The sequence below is a fragment of the Canis lupus genome, chromosome 4, assembly GCF_003254725.2.
Source record: "Canis lupus dingo isolate Sandy chromosome 4, ASM325472v2, whole genome shotgun sequence".
NCBI classification, from domain to species: domain Eukaryota; kingdom Metazoa; phylum Chordata; class Mammalia; order Carnivora; family Canidae; genus Canis; species Canis lupus.
In genome coordinates this window covers 85,644,016-85,668,677 of record NC_064246.1, presented here as the reverse complement: position 1 = coordinate 85,668,677, position 24,662 = coordinate 85,644,016, and the positions used below count along the sequence as shown (strand labels likewise).

Genomic DNA, 24,662 nt, shown 5'->3' with positions numbered 1-24,662 from the left:
GAAGATTGAAGAGCTTCATTGTGCCTTCTTTGCCTCAGTGTTAACTTCCAATTAAAAGCAATCCTGAAGCAGTTGAAATAAATAAAAAGCCAAATTCAGTGCTCAGTAGGGGTTCATGGTGCTTTTTTTTCTCCTTTTAATTTGTGGTGTATGATCTTAAGCATTTGAGAGTCTAAACATGTATGTCTTCTTCCAGAGCATCAATTTTACCTGAAATCTGAAGGCAGATTCTAAAACTCGTTAGCACAGGAAAATAGTGCAAGATATCTGTAAATTATTTCTTATCCCAGAAGTAAACATTACCTTCTTTATGCATAATACCCATTGAGACAGCTTAATCTCTCAACTGCTGCAGCTGGATTATTTTATGATATCTCTGATTTCTCCCCACATATACAGATTTTACTTTTTAGTATATTACAGTTTCTTACTTATTTTTTTTGAGGGACAAAATAAGTCATGCATTCTTAAGCTTATTTTATAAGAAAGATCAAGGCTGTGCCTCCTCTCCTCCAGCATGGCTGATTCTGCTGAGTTGCTCAATCTGCACCACCAGACATGGGTTTTTTGCAAGATAAGGCAATGAGGAAACACCTGCTTCCAGACTCAACACCCAGCAGCAACAGATATTTTGGAGCACATTCACCACACTGTGCAAAATTGAACTTTCCCTTTCCTTTTTCCAGTGGCTACTTTCCCCACACACATATCCTATATCTCATTGTGCGGACTTCTAACATCTCTCCCGCTCAAGCCTAGAGCCTGGCTGCTAGAACAATCAAGTCTTTGGCCTACCAGGATCTCCTTCCTCAAAATTTTGATTGCAAAATTGAAGCAAATGATATCTTTTATAATTTTTCATTCAAAGTGACTGTTTCCTCAGCCCAGATCAGAAAGTGACAGTGCTGATGGGCATCCTGGGAGCTGTGAAGAATGACATTACACAGCATGCAAGGTATGATTTTGTCCGCTACCTGCTATTTACATGTACACGACCAAATGACTGTATTTCAACAAAGCTGCTTTATCTCCTACATTTCCTCTTCTTTTTAAGTCTTCAGCCAGGTCTGACTGCATTTGCTACCCTATAGAAGGAAGCCTTTCCTACCTCCTGCTAGAATGTTTGTCTTGGATAAATGCTTCAGGTCACGTGAAGGTTTTGGATGGAAGTATTTATTTCTAGTCTCAGGTCCTGCTTAAATATGGGAGTATGGTGGTTCCCTTTGGGAGAACTAAACTTGCATGAAACACAGAGCTTACAGTCACTCCTGTGCATATATGAGTCTGTGGCTCTGTGAGGGAAGTGGCACGATACTTCAGTGGAGAGACGAGCTGGGAAAAAATTGCTATTTTATGTAACAGTGAAAAATGATATTTCTATCTCACACTTCATACAGAAACCAGTGCCATGCGGATTATGACTTGCATCTTAGGAACTAAGGCTTCAAATATTTGATAGAAAATACATGTAAATTCTTTAGATTTTGGGAAAGAGAAGGATGAGACACAAATATTATTAAGTATAAAATAAATGACTAATGAAATTTGACTCTATTCAAACTGAGTCTCTTTTCATCAAGCATAACATAAAATAGATGGAAGAAAAGTTATAATGAAGGGACATATATTCATGATACAAAAACCAACAAAGGGCTAGTCAGTCTAATATATAAGGAACTTGGGAGTGGCTCAATGGTTGAGCATCTGCCTTTGGTTCAGGGAGTGATCCTGGGGTCCTTGGATCGAGTCCCACGTCGGGCTCCCTGCATGGAGCCTGCTTCTCCCTCTGCCTGTGTCTTTGCCTCTCTCTCTGTGTCTCTCAGGAATAAATAAGTAAAATCTTTAAAAATATATATATACAAGAAACTATAAACTAATAAAAACTGACAAACTATCCTGTGAATTAGATTTTTATTCATGGTCTGAGGTTCTAAAAGTAGCTGAAGATTGGGACTGCAGTTGCCAGATTAAGACTATAAAAATACTCAGTTAAATTTGAAATTTATTTTATTTTATTTTAGAGAGTGTGAGCGAGGAGGGGCAAAGGGAGAGGAAGAGAGAGAATCTTAAGCAGACTCCTTTGGAGCCCGACACGGGGCCTCATCTCCCGACCCCAAGATCACAACATGAGTCAAAATCAGAAGTTAGATGCTTAACCAACTGAGCAACCCAGGTGCCCCTAAATTTGAATTTCAGATATATGGCTAAATTTTTTTTTGCATCAATATCTTACAAATATTATATAGGATATAATTACTCTAAAATAAATCATTGATTATCTGAAATTTTAATTTAACTGGATGTCCTGTACCTTAACTGGAAATTTGACTTCTCAGATTTGTTTTCAGAATGATAAAAAGCCTACCCTGGGGCACCTAAGTGGCTCAGATGGTTAAGTGTCTGCCTTTAGCTCAGGCCAAGATCTCAGGGTCCTGGGATCGAGCCCACATCAGGCTCCCTGCACAGTGGGGTGTCTGCTGAAACTTTTAAAAAGAAGCCCACCCAAAGGAAAGTCTCTCCTCAAGGCCTAAGAAAACTAATGCATTATATGATTAGATTTACTTTATTGTTAAATGTACTATTACATAAATACAGATATTATAAAATAAAAATTATTGTGCGTTATAATATACTACCATGGATGGGTACGTGAATGGTCTTGAGAAGGTTAAAATCCATTTAGGGAAATCTCAGAATTCCCATTTATTAAATGAAAGAATTATATTATGTTATTATAGGAGCTCACCTATCTCTAAAGTGTGATTTTATGAAGCTCCACTCTTGCTGATTTAAATTAAATCTGAGGATGAATGGCGTATACCGTATATGATTACCGATCTGTGGTAATATTACGGTTTCAGGTCACATCTCTTGGCTCCCCACTTAAACCCAGTGCCCCACGATTACTCCCTGCAACTATATTAATGCTCTTGAGGTAGCCCTTTCTCATTAAAATAGTGACACACTGAAATGCATAGTAGATCAGATCTTTGTCATATAAACTACCAAGAAGTAACGTAAAATAAGATAGCTGCATTATTCCCGGTGCTGAGTTGAAGTGTTCTGTATTCTAATAAAATGGGAAAGAATGACAAGTGACCTGTCAGAGAACAGAATTCATTTTACAGGGTTTGCAAATGAAGCAGCAGAACGCGAGAATGTACCTCATCAGCAAGTTAGTGACCACTTCGCTAATATCATCACTCCTCATATTTCAGCTGGAATTTTTAAACCATAAATAGAATGAAAGTCGACTGACTAGAAATAAAATATCCAAATATACATTCTCTAGAACATGTTCTATTTCAGTGTTTTATTTGTATTCAGGCAGATTAAAATGGAAATGATGTGAGGCACAGAATTCATCATTTACTTCGGTTTCAGTGACTCGGCCATTTATCCTGAGACTCACCGGCAGCGCCCCCTCCTCACTTCTTTTTCCTTTAAATTCCTCACGGTTCTCCCTTGCTGTAAAGTGGAGAGACAGACCGAATCAATCCAGCTGCATTCTAGGAGGCTGTGACAGTTTCTGCAAAGATGTTGGACACATCTTGGAATAAGAATGTCTGCGTGTGTAAGAAAAACACTCCTACTTTTTTCTTTCATCAGTTTCTTTTCAACGATTTATCTGTTTGAGAGTGAGAAAGAGAGAGCACAAGCACATGCACCAGCACAGGGGAGGGCAGAGGGAGAGAGAATCTCAAGCAGGCTTCCCTCGGGTGCAGAGGCCCACATAGGGCTCGATCCCAGAACCCATGGGATCATGACTTGAGTCGAAATCTAGAGTCCACTACTTAACCAGCTGAGTCCCCCAGATGCCCCTCTTTCACCAATTTTATTTATTTTTTAAAGATTGTATTTATTTATTCATGAGAGATGCAGAGAGAGAGAGAGAGAGAGAGACAGAGACACAGGCAGAGGGAGAAGCAGGTTCCCTGCGGGGAGCACGATGTGGGACTCGATCCCGGTACCCCAGGGTCATGACCTGGGCCGAGGGCAGACACTCAACCACTGAGCCACCCAGGCATCTCATTTCACCAGTTTTAATAACAATCCCTAAACCAGAAAACCTAAAATAAAAGTTTATTTTTTTAAAAGACTTTATGTATTTATTTGATAGAGAGAGAAAGAGAGAGTGCAATGAGGGGGAGCTGCAGAGACAGAGGGAGAAGCAGGCTCCCTGGTGAGCTGGGAGTCAGACCCAGGCTGGATCCCAGGACCCTGAAGTCATGACCTGAGCGGAAGGCAGATGCTTAACTGACTGAGCCATCCAGATCTCCCATAAATTAAGAGTTAATTTAAATTTAAATTTTGTCTAAATTAAATTAAATGAAATCCAGAATAAAGGTGCATTGTACCCATGAGAAAGAGAATATATTGAGTCAGAGAAGAAACTATGATTACATCAATTTTGAAGCATTTTTTTCCTACTGTTCAAAGTATTATACAAGAAGCCAAGAAAATGCATTAAACTGAAACATGGCATAGTTTTGATAATTTACACAGAGCTATCTTGAGACAATTAAATAATTGGTGTCTCTAATTTTTAAGATGTCCAAATTATTAACTTCTTTTATTCCTGCCATTGAGATATAATCACATATCAGAGGTTATTAAAGAATGGAGGACAGATTAAAATTATATCAATTGTCTCAAAAGTTCATGTTTCAAATTCTACTTATTTTATGACTATATTTAAAATATAAACTTTTTTTTAATTTTTATTTATTTATGATAGTCACAGAGAGAGAGAGAGAGGCAGAGACACAGGCAGAGGGAGAAGCAGGCTCCATGCTGTGGGACTCGATCCCGGGACTCCAGGATCACGCCCTGGGCCAAAGGCAGGCGCCAAACCGCTGCGCCACCCAGGGATCCCTAAAATATAAACTTTTGCTACTTAAGCGAGTACACGCATACACTCCTCATTTACCAATTATTATCATTAATCATCTTCTCACTTCATATATTTACACATACATGTATGTATAAAGTCAGGAAAAACATACAAAATCACAGTTCCTTTCATCTGTTTTCCCTGTTTTCTCTCCATTACTCTGTTCTCCTGGGGCACAGCACGATTCTGTTTTCTAATGAGCATTCATATATGCATATTTATAAAACATATATAGTATTTCTACACAAATGCTTAAATCTCCATTGCTGTGGTTTATATATTAATTTTTTCTTTAGAATTGGATATTATGTGCTTACCTTATACCCTTGCTAATACAGATACAGACAGATAGATGGATATGCACACACAGACATGAAGATGAAGGTAGAGGTGTAGGTGCAGAGGTAAATGTGTGCATAGATGTAGGTGTATAGGGATGTGTTTTTTTAATATGTCCAGTATTATGACATATATTCATGATAGAAGTCTGATTTATTCATTTCCTCTTGATTTACAGTTGTATTAATTTCAATAATATAAAATTGAAATTAATAATTTATACATTATGTTGCAATAAGATGTTATATATTATTGCATCATGTCATTATTATATGTTATATAATGAATATAACATGATATATAATGATATATTATAAAATTTAATGTAATATTATATATACACAGCCATACATTTGCCAAATATGTCCTGGCACACTCATCCTAGTGTGATCCTGGGTAATGAAGAGGCACCATGAGATGGTGACCAAGAACATGGGCTTCTTCTGGGAGCTCCTGGGTGACTTGGTCGATTGGGCCACCAACTCTTGGTTTCGGCTTAGGTTGTGATCTTGGAGTTTAGGAGAAAGAAAGAAAGAAAGAAAGAAAGAAAGAAAGAAAGAAAGAAACAAACAAACAAACAAACAAACAAACAAACAAACAAACAAGGGCTTCTGATCCCAATCAGAATTATTTAATTCCTGGCATAAAGACATTGATGAGATAATCTTAAGGAGATAAAGAAGTTGACTAAGGGTGGCTCAGTGGTTGAGCATCTGCCTTGGGCTCAGGTTGTCATCCCAGGGTCCTGAGATCAAGTCCTGCATCAGGCTCCCTGCAGGGAGTCTGCTTCTCCCCCTATCTCTCTGCCCCTCTCTGTATGTCTCATAAACAAACAAATAAATAAAATATTTAAAAAATTGGCTAATCCTAATTATTAGCTATTTGAGGAATGCAAGTTAACTTCACAATAGAAATCCTTTCAATGCATTTTATATTTTTTAATTTTTTAAAAATATTTTACTTATTTTTTGAGAAAGAAAGTGAGCGAGCACAAGCACGGGGAAGAGCAGAGGCAGAGGGAGAAGCAGACTCCTCACTGAGCATAAAACTGAGGGTGATGCAGGGCTTGATCCCAGGGCTCTGAGATCAGGACCTGAGCTGAACTTAACCAACTGAGAACACCCAGGCACCCTTGTTCAATGCATTTTAATCTGAGGTAATGTATTATAATTTCCATAAATTAAACAAAATAAATACAATTCAATAATCATTTATCATAATAACCCTTAACAAGCTCAGGATAGGATTAAAAAAAATCCTTAACTTGATAAATTATATTTACTGGTACTTTGTCAAAAACAAACCATAAAGCTGAAATGTTAAAAGTATATTTTTAAGCATGTCAAGCCAACCTGCTATTACTACTTCCATATAGCATTCTAAAGGAAATATAGATGCCAGTGCAAAAATTAGAAAATAAGCAAAAAACTTATTAAAAAGGAAGACATTAAATTTTCATAATTTGAAAATTATTTGGTGATTTTCCAAATGGTAAACCTAATGAAAGAGATTTTATAGTTAAAGTAAATTTTTGAAAATCAGCAAAACTTATGTATATCAAATGTAAATAAGATGAATATACAAAATCTCGTTGTATTTTTGTAAGATATAAAAAATACCCAGTACCAAGGAATACATCTAGCAAAAGGTGTTCTGTCCTTTATGTCATAAAATTATAAAACTTTAGTGAAAGACATAGACAGTGATTAGAAAAACATTCCATGTTCTTGGACAGGAAAACTCAGATCATTTTTAATAATGCTCTAATGACATACAATTTCATACTGGGAGTGATAGAAGATAGAATATCCTACTTTTGCTCAAAATCGAGTGTCACATAGTCTACTCTCAACTGTCAGGAAAACACAATAATAAGGCTCTTTCAAGTGCATGAGGTTACCAGAGAACTAAAGTGAAAATAGCTGGAATCCATGTTAATCAAAGATGTGTGGACAGACTTTTTATCTAAAGCTTATTCAGCTCCCCACAAATATAAAAACATTTGTTTCATTTTGTGTTTAATAAACTTGAAATTATAGATACAGATATAAATTTTATCAGTCTGTATCAAGAAAAGTTTTAGGACAAGCAGCTTCAAAGGCTTCCAGTCGAAAAACAGTGAACTATTCAAAATTGAACATAACAATAACACAATGTGAAAACATTCAAGGAATTTCATTACCTCTATATTAATCTTTTGTGCAAATTGTACGACCATCATAATATATGTTTGAACATTGATTTTTTTTAAATTATGAATGCAAGCTTAAACATGATACATTTAACATGGCTAAGTCAACCCGGTCTGTTTATTAAGTCACTCAATTTTTCTTTTAGGATTTACTTATTTGTTTATTTTATTTTTTTATTTTATTTTTTTAGAGAGAGAAAGCAAGTGCAAATGGGAAGAGGGGCAGATGCAGAGGGAAAGAATTCTCAAGCAGACTCCCCACAGAGCATGGAGCCCCACGCTGGACTCCATCCCAAAACCCTGAGATCATGATCTGAGCCAAAATCAAGAGTCTGCCGCCTAACCAACTGAACCACCCAGGCACTCTTTTACTCGATTGTTTTTATTCAGCATTCACTTCTTTGGTGTCAAATTAATGGTGACCGCTACCCGTCACAGTGCATACTGAATGCATCCTTATTTATTGACTAGCAGAATGACATCAGATGGCGCTGGAAACTGTAAATGTTGGAATCCACTTTCTGATTTCACTTTCTAGTTTGACCAAAAATACGGTTTTTGCTTGTTTTTTAGCTTCACTTCCAAGCCAAATCACTCACACATTCATCTATTTCTCTATATATGCAACACTGTGTCCTGTGGCATTACCTCATTCTTTATCCTCTCTCCTGATGTTAGCACCCCAGATTCACATACAAACTGGCATGGAAAAGAAAGAGACAAAACCGATTAGGAAGTTTTGAAAAAAAAAATGTGTGCATGTATTGTAAATTTCAGACTTAGAAGTGATCGTCTGAAAGGTCAGTAGACTTCTTAAAAGTCAATTTTATAGTTGCATGTTGGGTGGCAAACTTCTTACAGGGGTAGCATCATGATGATTGACCATCTGACCTCTCATAAATTTTAGAGTTGTTAAAAGGGAACCCAATAAATTAATCCTACACCAATCAGACCAGTGTGTCAAAAATAAGTAGTACATTAGGGACACCTGGGTGGCTCAGTCAATTAGGTATCAGACTCTTGGTTTCAGCTCAGGTCATGATCTCTGAATTGTGGGATCCAGCCCCATGTCAGGCTCTCTGCTCATCATGCAGTCTCCTTGAGACTCTCTCCCTCCCCCCCTGCCCTTCTCTCTGCTCACATGGATGCTCTCTCTTTAAAATAAATAGTTGAAATCCTTAAAAAAAAAAAAAAAAAAAGAAAAGAAAAGAAAAAGACTCATTGATAAATATAAGTCCATTGGTAGAAACAAAGAAGCAGTGATCATAGGTTCAGAAGCAATTCCATGGGCCAATATTGATGGCCAACATTAATTTGAGAACAGGAAGAAAAAAAAGTCCACGTTGCACATTGCATTCGGGAATTTTATGGCACAAGGCATGAATAAGATGAAAGCACTGATCATATGCAAAAATGCACCATCACTGATCGTATTTCCTGTAGTATTTATGACGTCATCATGGGAGAGTTGCACAGCCAGTCATCAGGGTCTTCAACGCAAAAGCCAGACTAGGAAAAAAAAAAAAAAAAAAAAAGCCAGACTAGAAGTAGAGAAAATCAGTAGTTGGCTCTATTTCCATATCTAATATCTGTTAAAAAATAATAATATTCTGCTGTCTCTGGCTATTTCTTTCTCTTAGTTTTCAGTCTCTTGGCTCTCTTTAAAAACTTTGATAGAGTTGATCCTGATCTATTAACTCTTCTATGGAATCTTCAGTTTAGAAGGCATCTGGAAAGGCTGTTTGATCTAGTTTCCTTGTAATGGTATCTCCTTAAGTGCCTAGACATTGGGGGTCACCTCTGATGGAGGAAAGAAGGGGAAAAAAGAAAGGAAAAGAAACATTTGGCTTTGCTACTACTCCAATCCATACTCCTTTTGCAAGCTTTATCAATTTAAACTTTGCAAATCTGGGCAAATGGTAATTTCTAGCTCTAATTTCTTCACTGTAAAGTGGGATATTAGCTGTCCTTTGTACTTCTTATAGGGAGTTACTTGAAAAAAAAAAAGATAATTCCCTCTTTGATAGCTTTTGGGATTTTTACGGTAAGGTAAAATCTCATCGTGTTAGCTTTTACTCTTCATTTTATGTTTCTCCTTCAAGGAAATGTAGAATGGAAAGATTCATAGATTAATTATTTTTCAAGTCATTGAAGAGAGCTGCTAGATATCTCTTAAGTCGAACTCCATCCTAATTCTTTAAGCTAAACCTTCCAAACTATGGAATGAATAACTTTATTAAAGTGTTTTGGGTGGTTCACGGACATAGAACTAAGTATAACTTAGATTAATGATTGAGGGTAATTTTTGTTTATGACCTTTTACTAGTTTTACCAGTGATTTAGAATAATATATTTTTCTTTCCTTTCTTTCTTCTTTCTTTCTTTCTTTCTTTCTTTCTTTCTTTCTTCTTTCTTTCTTTCTTTCTTTCTCTTTCTTTCTTTCTTCTTTCTTTCTTCTCTTTCTTTCTTCTTTTTTTTTTTGCAAATGCCTTTAATATTTTTTTACATGTGTAGGTACAGAAACAATCATCAACTTGGTATCCTTGCGATAAATCTTGGAAGCGTTGCTTATACAAAGTTTACTACCCACTGTCCTAATCTTTTACCAAAAATAATTGTTTCATTGTAATCAATAGAGGTTTTGTTTTGAATTTTGAAACATCTGTATAATTATCTACCTTTATACAAAAAAAATTTAAATTATAAAGAATCACACTGGAGACATATTTCTTTCCCAAAGAGGCTGAAGCAGAAAAAAAAAAAAAAAAAAAAAAAACCAAATGTTACTAGGAAGCTGGGGTTTTAGCCACTAAACCAAAAAACAAAAAAGTGTCTTCTAGAAATAGGAAAAAAAAATATAGCACAGTGTCAGCCAAGAGAAGAAAAAGTTCAAGTTAGAGGACACGACCCTTTTTAACACATCTTTTTTCTTGACTTAGCTACTGCCGGAAAACATGCTTTTGTGTCCATATCCTACACATCCATTCGATGTCATTCCCTTTCTGAATTGAAAGTCTGACAGTAGCCTTCCCAGCAACAGAGCAAGGTCCTAAGAGTTGTTATTTCTATATGAAGTTTTATAATTAATAGGGGATAACACGTAGTTGCCACAACTGAGTCAATATATTATTTTTCGATTTGGCCTCACTTCACCCCTAGGACTTTGGAGCTCTGGGTTTCAGCAGACTATTCCGTACCCACCATTAACTGTAGGTCTCACATCTTGTTTCTTCTTCGCCCCGGCCATCTTCAAACACAGGTATTCTTCTCCGAATACATACAACCTAAATGTTTAACAAATTTATTTTTGGATACTAAGGTGGCTGAGTGGTTGAGCATCTGCCTTAGGCTCAGGGTGTGACCCGAGGGTCCTGAGATCGAGTCCTGCATCGGGCTCCCCTCATGGAGCCTGCCACTCCCTCTGCCTGTGTCTCTGTCTCTCTCTCTCTGTGACTCGCATGAGTAACTAAATAAAATCTTTAAAAAATATTTTTTCTTTGAAGCCTTTTAAGCATTGCATTACTTTCTCTTATATTTATACTGTAGAGAAAATTTTGGTATGTGACTGATTTTTCATTGCTTCTGTATGATATGTTTTTGATTTTTTGGCTAGTTGAATACCTAGTCAAAAATTACCTAATGTTTTTTAGGAGTTATCTTTGAATATTCATATTTTACAGTGTATGTTAGAGAGGAACAACATTTCTAACCAAACATTCTCAAATGCAGCATATTCTTTTCTGTGTGATTCATTTAATGTTTTTCACTTCCCATCTAGGGGCACAATTTATCTTTTTTAGTAATCGTCTTTTTTCATGATTACATATATATTATCATAATTATATATAATCATATTTTCTTTTCTATAAGAATTAATTGTATTTATATCAAGCTTTATCTCCACGTTCGAGATTTGATTTTCCACTATATCTATTCTGTTCCTTACCGTTCTTAAATCTTTAGGACTTCTGGGATTAATGTCCCTGGTTACTGAACCTGTTTCCGGAGGCCTGCTACCGACCATCTATGCCATTCTGATAATTATTAGCTCTCATCCCTCCTCTCATTTGACACTTTTCTTTATTAACTAGGTCCACCGTGGGCGCTGCTGTGGGGAACTTCCTGCTGTTCTTCAGTGACACTTTATCCCAGGGTAGGTTTTGGGCCTCCTACCTAGATGTATTTTGTGCTGTGTTTTGCTGGTTCTGTGTGTGTATCCTCGTTCCCTCCTTTTAGATTTAATCTCACTCATGACCTGGCACAGTTTGTGGAGATTGCCTCTTGCTCTGATACTGTGCTGGTGACCCGGGACAGGCAGGGAGACCTGCTTATTCCATTGAGGAAGTCATATTTCCCTGACACCATGCCTTTGCTTTGGTTTGTTTGTTTCATGTGACGTGGAGGTGGAAGGGTGAGGAATTTCACCGGGTCATTGACACATTAATCCATCTTCACGACAAACCCAACCATCTACTCACTTAGAGGGACGTTCATGGCATATAATCTATAGCTATAGCATTGGGTGTAAAATTTCTGGCTCATTTTTGTGTGTGTATACCTCGTTTCTCTTGATTGTCGGCGACAAACTATTTCTACTATTCCACTACCAGCAGAGGAAAAGGTGAGCGTGATTATACAGCTTGCTCTCCATTTATCTTTCTTCTCCCCACTGAGAATAATATTTCGGAATATTAGTGGGAATTCTCAAAACGTTCCAAGTTATTGATTGCAAGATTGGTAAAAGGTGATAGGGTTAGATGCCTCAAAACTTGTGTTAATTCTCTCAAATCCATACAATTTTATTTTTCTCCTTATGTTTTAGAAATAAAGTTTTTCCATTTTTTTCTTGTTTAATTTTAGCAGTGAGATTTTTTTTCCCTTTTAAAACATATTTTTAATGTATTTTTGCTTTTCTTTTCATTTTATCAAATACTAGGGGCTACAACTTTATCCCAGAACTGTTTTTATTTAAAATGTCTTTTCAGGGATCCCTGGGTGGCGCAGCGGTTTAGCGCCTGCCTTTGCCCCAGGGCGCGATCCTGGAGACCCGGGATCGAATCCCACATCGGGCTCCTGGTGCATGGAGCCTGCTTCTCCCTCTGCCTGTGTCTCTGCCTCTCTCTCTCTCTCTCTATCACTGTGTGCCTATCATAAAAAAAAAAAAAAAAAAAGTGTTTTCAAAAAAAAAAATGAGTCTTCAGAACGAATTTTGCAGTGATACAGCAAAATTGCTTCTAAGAACTTGTGTTGGCCTATATTTTAAAGCCTTTAATAACCAACTTTAATAAAAAAATAAAGTAGACCATAATAGAAAACATGCATTGATTTTCCAAATGTCACTATGTACTCTACGTACACATTACTCTTTTGAGCGTGCTTCATGTGTTTTCAACCTTGTGAAAGCTTGTCAGAAATGTAATTTATTCACATGTTCTCCCCCAGTTGATAGGCTCTCTCTACTGTTATATTTGACCATCAAGTTAAATTTAATGTGTAACTCATTCTGTCAGCCATCAGCTTATCAATCTATATTTTGTGAAACAAATTGATGTTAAAAGAATAGTTAAATGCTTATTCTTAAATGAATTTTTTAAAAGTTTATTTTAAAATGTCTTCAAATTTTGTTCCTACTAAATATAATATATACTTTTTAGGTTTCTTTTTGCTATAATCTGAATAAAAAAATAAGTAAAACAAGTTTTTTTTTTCCAGTATAGATGAATTACATATGTGTTTTACTATTATTGCTTTTATTTCTAAATAGCACATATTCATTTACCAGAGAGAATCTTATTATCTTATATTCTTTAAGTGAAAGCATCACATAAGATAAGATAAGATAGATTGGTTGCACATTAACATAATTTGTTTATTGGAAAATTAAATCAAAATTTCAAATATTGTACAAGCAAAAGAGGCATTCTCTGTAAGGTTATTTTAATGGTATAAATTCCTCAGCAAAAGGGTGAATATATCTATATATAGTAATAATCATACTAATATGGTGTTAATGTTATTAATATCAATATTGTTAATAGCAATATTAATATTTGAACAAGAACTAACCTTTCTGGTGAGTAAAGCTTCTATTTGAATATATGCATTGGATGAAAATTTAATTTTCAATTTTATAAATTTAAAGGTATAAAATTTTCCCCATTGCTGATTGGTAAGATAATATTTTATCTTCTTTGTCCCACCTTTACTATGTGGGTTTTTTTTTTGTTGTTTATTTGTTCATTCTATAAAATACATTAATGAAACAGGAGCTACAAATTAATGGAAGTAGATAGAATTCATGGATTTTTTTTTGGAGGGGGGGATTTCATAGATATGGTTTAAGGCTATGTAGGTGCTGGAAAATAAAGACCTCCAGGAACTGTCTGAGAATCCTTTGCAAATATATTAGACAAAGGTGTAAGATTTTTCCAAGAACTAGTCCACTGGCAATGACCACTTCCAATTAATTCCCCAAGAGGGGTGTGCAGAGATCAAAACCAAGCAAAGCTATGTATTACTGATGGTTGTGAGGATAAGAAATAATACATAGAAACCAATTGCTACAAAGTATGGACACAGCAAATTTACTATTCTAATAGTTTATGTTTATAAATATACAGCTCAGACCAGAAAGTTGGGCTACCAAATATTTAATGCATAAGGTAAAAACAAACATATACTGACAATATAATTGAAGGTAAGTTTTTAAATATTGAAAGATAAATTAAACAATAATTTTGCAACAATGATACAAAGAAAACAAAATATTACTGTGAGCAAGAAATGAATTTTTACACTTGAAAAAACATCCTGTATGAGTGTGGGAATTTAACTTCTTCCTAATAAATGTACATCTAAGTCTGGAAAAAAAATAGCAAACTGCTTCTGAAGATCTTGTGGAAATAGAAATAAACTAAGAATAGTGAGAAAAAGTAATAATAGCTATATTATGGAGTAAAAGAAGGAGAAGAAATGGAGGAAATAGAGGAAGAAGAATGTCATGAGGGGCACTGGCCCCAAAAGAGATCACTCTACACTACAAATTGTTTATTTAAATGTGCAATCTGACATAAAACTCAATAGAAGAACATGAAAACTCTAAAAATAGATATAGCTACAGATGGAAATATGTGATTTCAAATCAATAGAGATAAGATGATTTGTGACAAATCTCCTTAATTAAAAAAAAATCTTGAAACCCTTCCTCATGTCTTTTGCCGAAACAAACTTGATTTTGATTCACATTTAAATGGAATTATTGAATATCAAAATTATAAATAATGGAAGAAATCTGTGAGTGCATTTAAAAATATGTATAGTTTTAGAGTTCTGGAGGATTTTATAACAAAATCTCCAGAAGTCTTAAAAATAAGAGCAGATACATCTGCTATATAAATACAAAATATTTTGCATGGCAAAATTCAAACTCCTCATTAACAAATCAAAAATATGTCAAACTAGGATGAAAACAGATGCATATGTTTAATAGGAGAATAATTAATTTCTTTAACCTAGAAACAGTACAAAACAATAAAGTAATGCATGATAGAAAAAGACAATATGAGCAGTTATTAGGAGAAAAAATATCTTCTTAAACATATGAACAGATATAATAAAATAAATGTAATAAGTATTTTTCAGTTATTGGTAAAGGTCAAAAAGCACACAGTCCTGGTGGAGATTTGGAGAAATATAATGTCATGAGACTAAAATTACTATCAAGGGCAGTTTGACAATATACACCAATTTAAATTGCTTACCATTAATTACAATATTTTAATTCATATGAATTATCCTACAGACATACTCAGATATGTGAAGGATCGCATAAGTATATGCAGCATTGATTTTAATATTGTTGGTGATGATGGTATTGGTAAATGGAAAGGTAAATTGATAGGTGATTTTTCTAAGTCATTATTTATCTGTGAAATAAAACACAAAAGGCATAAAAAAAAAGAGTAAGTCAACACCTTGTGCATTGATAAGATATACTTTTTAGCCTTTATTGTCAATGGCTAACAACTGTAAAGGGTCAGGGTGATATAAGTGATTCATGGCTTTTTATGCAAAAACCAAAAGAGAGAGCTAGTTGGAGGCTAAACCTCATAGGAGCTCCACTCCCAAAGATCTCATTTCTGATATCATCACAGAGGGCATAAAGGCTTCAACACGTGAATTTGGGGAGGACATATTCAGTCCATAATAATCACTAGTATGGTTGAAAGATATTCATAAAATTAATAGTGTTTGCTTACCGCTGAGAGAACTTAGTAGTTGGCAGTGGTCATGGGAGGAAAATATGTGACTCATTATATATTCTTTGGTATAATTGGAATTATGTACAATGTGTATACCATGAGTATACAAACTATTATTGGTGCTAAAAATAACAACAGCAATAATAATAAATAATTTCAAAATGATGTGAATTAAAAGAATCAAAAAGAAGACAGGCTCCTAAAAATTCATAAATGGAACCATTTCACCAAAATATGGTTTTAAATTCCTAGCCATCTCAGGTACAAGTGCTCAGACCTTGTATAAGCACCTGACCCCAGCCAAACCATGTGCACTCACAGATTCATGGTGTTCTCTCAAAATGTTTCAACGGGCATATTTTCCAATACAACAGTACTCCTTACCCATGACTTCTCTTCCCTCAGTTTTAGTTACCAGTCTTCAACTGAGGTCCAGACACAGATGGTCCTCCTTCTGACAAATAGGTCAACGGTAACCTCCCCCTATATCACAATGCCTACGTCACTCCCTCACTTCATCTCATCATGTTGGCATTTCGTCGTCTCACATCATCGTCAGAAGAAGGGAAAATACGGTACAATAAGATATTTTGAGATACACAGGCCACACCCACAAAACCTTTATTATACCATATTTGTATGATTGTTCTGTTTTATTATTAGTTATTTTTGTTACTCTTACAGTGCCTACTTATGAATTAAAGTTTATCATAGGTATGTATATATTTAGAAAAAATCTATCTATCTATGTAATCTATTGTCTATCATGTATCATATTATTATCATACTATCTGTGGTTTCAGGCATCCCTTGGGGGTCTTGGAATGTATTCTCCATTGATAACAGGGAGCTGCTGTATTTATTCCAGAATACCAAGGAGGCAAGGGAAGCAGAGTAGAGAAAGAGAGATACAGTGCAGATTCATGGGAGAAGTAGAGAGGAGAATGGGGACGTAGGGCTACGCCCCAGCTATCAGCATTTCAGTTCCAGCCTCTAGATCTTTGACAGAACAAGAAGACCCAACTCCCTGGTGCTGAGACCCCTTCCTCTCTGATGACAAATAAACTCCTTCTTTTGATAGTTAGCTCCAGAGGATTTTTCTTTCTTGTAAGCAACAAATGCATCCCAACTAGTACATATTTTACAAACCATATGACTACCGCTGGTATGAAATGTTAATCCTATGTTAGGATACTGGAGAGAAATAAGGAAAATTGACACTTGAGATAATAATAGAATAAGATTTATACCTGCTTATTTTTGAAAATCCTAGGACAATTATCACTCTTCTATCTAATTATGTCTTTTTATTGGCATGCTCTATTACACTTGCTAACTGACAAGCTTCTCAAGTACAAAATCCATGTTCAAGCTGTTTTTACGTGACACATATACCTATTAGGATTGCACTGCGTGGATAAATATAAGCACTTTAATACATATATAAAATGAACAAATATTTCTCTAATAATATATTGATTTCATGAAGATGAATTGTTTTTAGTGATGCAGGGGGGGGAAAAACAGCCTGTAAATAAGCAGAAATGCTTTCCTTTGTGGATTTGTGTGAATATCTAATTTAATTAATTTATCACTGCACTTCATTCTAACGGATCAATATATTTATATTGTATTTTCCAGAAAATATCCTGACTCACAATGTATATTTAGAAAATACAAAGTTGTTATTTAATATTTATGGATCATTTCAAAATCCTACATACTGCAAATAAAAATATACTTATTCATCAAGACTGGCTCATAATTGCAAGATGATTAATAATAAATAGTTTCATGGGAAAATGTGTTTCAACCATTGCTTTGTAGCATAGTATTTCCTAGCTTGGACTATTCCAGCTTAATGTCTCTCATAAAGGTATTTGGCATGGTCTTTGCCTCTAAGTGAGACATGGAAAAAAAAAAATGGTTTATTCGTCCCTGGTGTTCAAAGAAGTTTTTTTTTTTTTTTTTTTTTTTAAATGGGGGTTGCAAAAATTTCCCAGAGCTGAAATGTTATATGAGAAATAAGACAAATGTAGTTGTGATGTGAGATGCCCTGGACAGGAATTAAGATCAAAGTCACCTCCAAAGATGTAAGATTCAGGCTATGTGAAGAGCTGACTAAGGATTTCTTGAGATTCTACATTATTTTTATCCATATAATGATCTTGGCACAGCCATAAATCTATCATTACTATCCCTTGACCTGTACTAAAAATGAAATATTGCTTCTTAGGATATAAAATGTCAATGTCACATTTGAATGTCTAAATGAAGCAGAAAAGGAGTCATACGGCCCAGCTTTTACAAAAATTGAAATTCTAGGATGAAGTTTTTAGTGTTTTTCTTTCTTTCCTCTTCTTCTTCTTCTTTCTTTTTTTTTTTTAATTTTGTCTTGTTTCTTGTAAGTTGTTTGCGTGTACATGGAACCCTGTGATGGACTGTACCAATAAGTCATATGCAGAGATATTGTACTAGATGGATAAAAAGAGTGCTGATAAACTGACTCTACGTATCCTAAACAAATGATAGAATTTATATGATCCTTGACATCGACAGTCTCAAGTATATTAAAATATCCGATGTTGAATTTATAATTCTTGGATCATAAATTTCTGTATCTATTCAAATAAAACTCATATCACTGCTACACTAGGTTATCTTCCAGCTAATAGGTTTCTTCATGGAAGTTTCATAGTCAGTTACTATTTTTTAAAAAGCTATTATGTGGTCATGACATTTTTTTCATAGCAGTGCTTCTATACAGAGAAGGTTGAAAGTAAACTATGTTAAAATGCTTTGTGTTTTAAAAATGCCTTTGCCTTTAGGGAGTATCACCTGGGTGGGTCAGTTGGTTAAGTGACCTCTTAATTTCAGCTCAGGTCATGCATGATCTCAGGGTCTTGAGATCAAGCCCCACAAAGGGCTGTGTGCTCAGTATAGAGTCTGTCGAGGATTGTTTCTTTCCTTCCTCTGCCCCTCTTTCCACTTACTCTCACTGTGTCTCTTACAGAAAATCTCTAAATAAAGAAATAAACGCCTTTAAAAAATGCCTTCAAGAGAAATAACCATCAGAATTTGATAGCTTTATATGTAAATACATTTACGGTACAGTATTAATTTATTAAAGTAATGCATACGTATTCGTATTAGGCATTATAGTAAATATATTTATATCAATAAATTCAACTGAACATTTTAATTTTGGATGTGCAAAATGAAGTCTGTTTCCTATTAGCAAGTCACTGATTTTTGTTTTTGTTGTGTGTATATATATGTGTATGTGTGTATTCAGCCTTTCCCTAAGTCTTTCTAAAAGACTATTATTTTAGTAATAAGAAAAGTAATACCACATAATGAGCAACACACACACACACAAATGCATTATCAATTTTTATAGTGATGTAAATGAGTATAACAAGATATACCTGGCAACCAAGAGTGCTATCATTCCATTGATGGTTGCACATTTTTTGTCCAATGTTGACACTCACCTGAACTACACATGAGTGGAGTTCAAAAGTTCCCTTCCGGGGATGGCCCGGTGCCTCAGTGGTTGAGGGTCAGCCTTAGGCTCAGGGTGTGATCCTGGGGTCTGGGGATTGAGTCTCACATCAGGCTCTCTATGGGGAGCTTGCTTCTCCCTCTACCTATGTCTCTGCCTCTCTTTGTCTCTCAGGAATAAATAAATAAATCTTTAGAAAAAAAAAAAAAGTTCCCTTCTGTCCTTCCTCTTCCTCACACAACCCAGTTAGCCCAACAGCACTGGGTAGTTCATGCTAATCTAGAGTCCTTCTAGTAAGAAGTAAGGTATTCATCTTTGGAGTAATTGAGTAATAAAAATTAGAATAGAAAAACAATTACCTTGAATACAATTTACTAGAAAATATTTTATTTTATATATTTAAAGATTTGTTTATTTATTTTAGAGAGAGAGTGTGACCGCACATGAGTGGGGAGGGGCAGAGGGAGAGGGAGAGAATCTCAAGCAGATTCCCCACTGAGCACAGGGCCTGATGTGGGGCTTGATCCCACAACCCAGAGATCATGAGCTCAGCAGAAATCAAGAGTCAGAGGCTTAGCTTAAACCACTGGGCCACCCAGATGCCCCAATAGGAAAATATTTTAAGTTATACAAAACCACTTTTCATTTTCTACTATCAGCATGAGAAACGTAATTCTTTTCATCTCGTAATTGAAATTGAATTTCTTTGAAATTGAAAGCATAACAGTCTTCCTAGAAAGTGCATTATGTTTAGTGACACATGCAAAACCGTGAGGGAGGGCCTTCACCTGGTGTTTTCACAAGCCCTACAGGGTATTGGGATTCACAATGAAGGGAGGAAATCCCGTCTTTAGGATACTATCTTGGGTTAGGTTGTCCACAAAGAAGCTGCATTAGTATGAATGATAGACCATTAGGATCATCATCAGCTCAGGGCTTGTAAGAAGTGCCAGTTCTCAGGTCTCCCTTCCAGACCTACTGAATCTGGGACCAGCAACCCATGACCCCGGAACCTGTGTTTAACAGTCTCACCAGGTGACTCTTGTTCTCTGAAATCAGACCCTGGGATCAAGGTCCAAGTGCAAGAGATTTTTAAAGGAAGTTCCATCAGGAGAAATGAATAGAGTGTGTTAAACAGAATCAAGAAAAGAAAGACAGAGGCAAGGGCCCAATTTTATGTGAGGTCTCAGCCTTAGCCTGGCCCTGGACTGGACTTGAGTAGGAATTACAGTTTATGGGTAACTCTTCTAGATTTTCTTAGAAGGTGTTGCTGTAGGAACAAGTTAGGGGCAGACTGGGCAAGACAGGGAAGGATAAGGGAAAGGCCCTGGGGTCAGGCTCCTACCCATCCCAAGAAAACAGAGGTAAGACAGTAAAAACAATAAATAAATAAATAAATAAATAAATAAATAAATAAATAAAAAAAAAAAAAATAAACCTGGCTCCCTAGTTTCAAAATGTTAGGGAGTGTCCCCCTTGTAATGGTGACTAAGTAATCACAGAAATCCCAGATGTAGAGAAATGTTATAGAGGAGATATTAACCTGAGAGAAGGGAGCCCCTTGTTTGGACTCATGAGATTTACAAAAAGCCATCCCCTTTGTTATTATGAGGGTTCCAAGTCCACCATGTTTGTTCTAAATATCCACCCTGATAGTGACAGGAAATGGACCAAGGTCCCCGGCCAGTTTCCTATAAAAGACAAACCCTACACACCCCCAGTGGCAACGCTGTGGGGACCCCTCTCGCTCCTGAGAGCTTTCTCTGCGTCTCTGCTTAATAAACATCTATAGCTTTGCTCACTCTCCGTTGTCCACGAGATTCATTCTTCGACCCCGGGAGACAAGAACCCAGCTCTCCCGTATCAGTTGACCCTTCCCTTCTGCTCGGGCACCCTCTCTGCTCTTTGAATCTTGGTGAGGCAGCTCCAGTGGCCCATGAGCAGCCCTCTGAAGAAGGATGCAGCATGAAGCTGTTGGAAGTCAAGCATCCAGAACTGGAGGTATGAGTGTGCAGACAGTTGAAAGCAGTCCAAGGGGACTGGGGTGGAAGAAAAAAATGTGCTTGGCTTAGAAATATAGAGTTTTGTTTTTGCTTTCATTTTTTTGGTTTTTGCTTTAAAAAAAAAAATAGAGGGCTTTGATTCAAATCCTCAGCGTGCCTTATTGCTTGCTTTTTAATACTGAGTAAATCATGCAGATATCTCAACCTAAGGCCCCGTGTTACAACTTACTGTAAAGTTGGAGTACAAATTTTACAGGAATTTTAGAAACTTCAGTAAGATAATGCATAGCCAAGGATGAAGCAGATAGACTCATGCTGTGTAGGTACGGATGAAACAGTGGGACTGAAACAGTTAAAATAATTTTGTTTCTTTTGGAGGGTCTCTAAATTATTTGCATCTATTAACTTATATGATTTAAGAGCAGCCCTGTGAAGTAGGCTGGAAATATTTGTCAAACATCAGAAAGCCCAGTTCAGTACATGTTTAATTGAAAACAATCCCTAATGAGCCATGATGTGAACCTCCATATATTTATTTATATCAATTCTATATTTAAATTATTCTTCTATGGTCAATTAGTAATCTTTCAAATGTAATGGAAATGTAGTCATGAGAGATATAAATATATGTTCTACTAGGAATTTGCATTTTTGGGGAAACCACTATGAGTAACAGCTCAACATCACAGAACTGCCTGTTCTTGCTCTTCACAGAATATTTTTTTGTTTTATCTACATGAGAGGATATTGTGAGATGTGTTTCATGAAAATAAATGTACTTTAGTTTCATCAAAGATAATTCTACTCCTTTGAGTATGCAAGAAAAATTACATGTCTTGAAGTTACTATTATGAAGTTATGATTCTATAGCTTTTATAGAAATATTAGATGTAGGATTTTTTTTTCTTATTCATAGATTATAAAATACAGTGTGTTCTTAAATTTGCTGAAAGTCATAGCATTTTACGATACATAAAATAATATGTCAGTTTTGAAGTCGTTTGATGGCTTTATATACATTACTTTATGACAGAAACCAGTAAAAACAAAGCAAAAGAAAAGAAAAATCCCAATGGAAAAATCTGCCACAATCTTGCTCTCATAATCTGCAAAATGGCAATCTCACGTAGTCTACGTAATCGAAATTAATGTCTGACTTACTCAATATCTAACAGCCACAAAAATAATAACCCGTAAGCCACGCGATACTGATAATAAATGTCATTTTATATCAAATAGCAATCACATGAGTTTTAATATAATAACAAATTGAAAGAAGTAAGAATTGTTTTTATCATTTATTTAGTCTAAAATTCCATATACATTGAATCAGTTCTAAGTGTAATTGGCCAATAACACCGCATAACTAGATTTTAGAAATAATAGCCAACAGTGGTTTTTAAATCAAACATTCACATATGTATATGGGAATCTGTGGTGCCATTACCCATTTTGTGCTCCTAAGGACCCATTACAAACACCAGTTTAGGATTTGTGTACACATTTATGTGGGTACTTTTGAAAATTGGCTTCCCTTGATACTCTAATAAGCAGCATAACTCAGAGCAATACCTTGAAGAGTGGGGATGAAGTGGTGTGTGCTGACTCTACCCCATACATTATTTAGCAATTTTTTTTTTTTAATCTCCATCCATAAAGTCAGCCTGCCCAAGGCAAATGACTAGGACCTAAAACTATCCTTTCAGGAGCAAAGAGCTAAGGACACATATGTGATTTTTTTTTTCTTTCTTTAGTACACACGTATATTCTGTTATTCGTCAGCATTAAGGCTGATCTATTTTAAGTTTGAGTCTTCAAAGTTAGGGCAAGAGATTTTATACCACAGGAGTCTAGTACCGGATTAATGGCTAATACGAGGCCTTATTTTCTTCTTGGACATCTTTTTTTCCATATAAATTGTATTTTCACGTACAGTATTAATTTTGTCGATTTTATAAAGAATTAATGTGTTATTTCAATTTAACCATTCTCAGGATTTAAAAAAGCCTTATACATCAACTTCTTCTTTACCTAATCCTGTACCTGCTAAGTGAAATAATACCGGAGGATTTTTCTTGGGGTGCATGAACTACTATTTAAGAGAATCGTTTCTTTAAAGCAAACCTGTCTTTCCTTAAGAGACTCCCTATTCTTCACCACCACATTTTATCAAAATCCACCTTTAATTTGAGCTATATTGCAAGTGGAATATGCTAGCTTACTTCTTTTTTTTTTTAAGATTTTAATTATCTGACAAAGAGAGAGACAGAGAGAGCACAAGAAGGGGGAGCGGCTGGCAGAGGGAGAGGGAGAAGCAGACTCCTCGCTGAGCAGGGGGCCCAATGTGGGGCTGGATCCAGGACCCTGGGATCGTGACCTGAGCCAAAGGGAGACCCTTACCTGGCTGAGCCACCAAAGTGCCCCATATGCTGGCTTATGTCTTACTTCATTTGCTACTTTGACATCTTTGTCATGCCACAAAACTCTTCATTAGAGTTGAAAAGTCACTTTCTCTCACTCACTTCGGATATAATGATCACCTTAAAGATAAATAGATATGGTTATTGACCTAATTAATTTGAATATGAAGGTCATGATAGACACATGTGGTTTCAATTTACTCAACCATGGTGGGGACTGTTCATCTTGCCATCATCTTTTCCCGGGTATGGAGGAGAGCTATGGCTGGGTTGGCACTCTGCGGCTTGCTCGGGCTAAGGGAATATGATCAGAATTGATGTATACTGGGGCACCTGGGGGCTCAGCAGTTGAGCATCTCCCTTCAGCTCAGGGCGTGATCCTGGGGTCCTGGGATCGAGTCCCCCATCGGGCTCCCTGCAGGGAGCCTGCTTCTCCTTCTGCCTGTGTCTCTGCCTCTCCCTCTGTGTATCTCTCATGAATAAATAAATAAAAAATCTTAGTATACATCAATTCTTCTTTTTTAAGATTTTTTATGGAAAACAGTATACATCATTCTTTTTGTTGCTGTTGTTTTCCATTCTAGATTCTCCCATAAGACCCAGGGCTCACTCTTTCTTTAAAAATGATCACTGAATGCAGGATCCCATGGAAGACTTTGAGTAGGCCCTTTGGGGCAGAAGAGTCACAACTGGAAAAGTCTCTGCTTTTTTCGTTGCCATGTAGATGGCTACTCATGATACCAATCAGACTATGATAAGAGCAAGAACTAAACCTTGGTTTCTTTAGCTGCTAAATTTGGCGATTTTTTTGCCAAAAAATCGGAGGTGGGGGGGGTGCTTGCTTTTGCTTTTAGCACTGGAGCAGAATCTATCCTATCCTCATTAGTAGAGATATATGTGGTAAGTTCTATATTAAAAAGTTTCCTTTGTTTTCCCTCTTTACTATTTTTTTTCTTTATTTCAAGGATCTTTGGATTTTAAAACAGGATTTTAATGTCACCCATCTGTCCCTTTCATCTTTATTCATATTTTATTCTCATCTCCAAATA

General features: G+C 35.9%; 1 long non-coding RNA gene across 1 annotated transcript in view; it reads left to right on the top strand.

Moving 5' to 3' along the window:
- Positions 1-636: 636 nt before the first annotated feature.
- Positions 637-24,662, top strand: part of LOC112652716 (uncharacterized) — a 57,557-nt gene continuing 33,531 nt past the window's right edge. The window contains exons 1-2 of the long non-coding RNA XR_004815098.2: positions 637-955; positions 11,516-11,577. This is a non-coding gene — a long non-coding RNA (uncharacterized LOC112652716). The remainder of the gene's footprint in view (positions 956-11,515; positions 11,578-24,662) is intronic.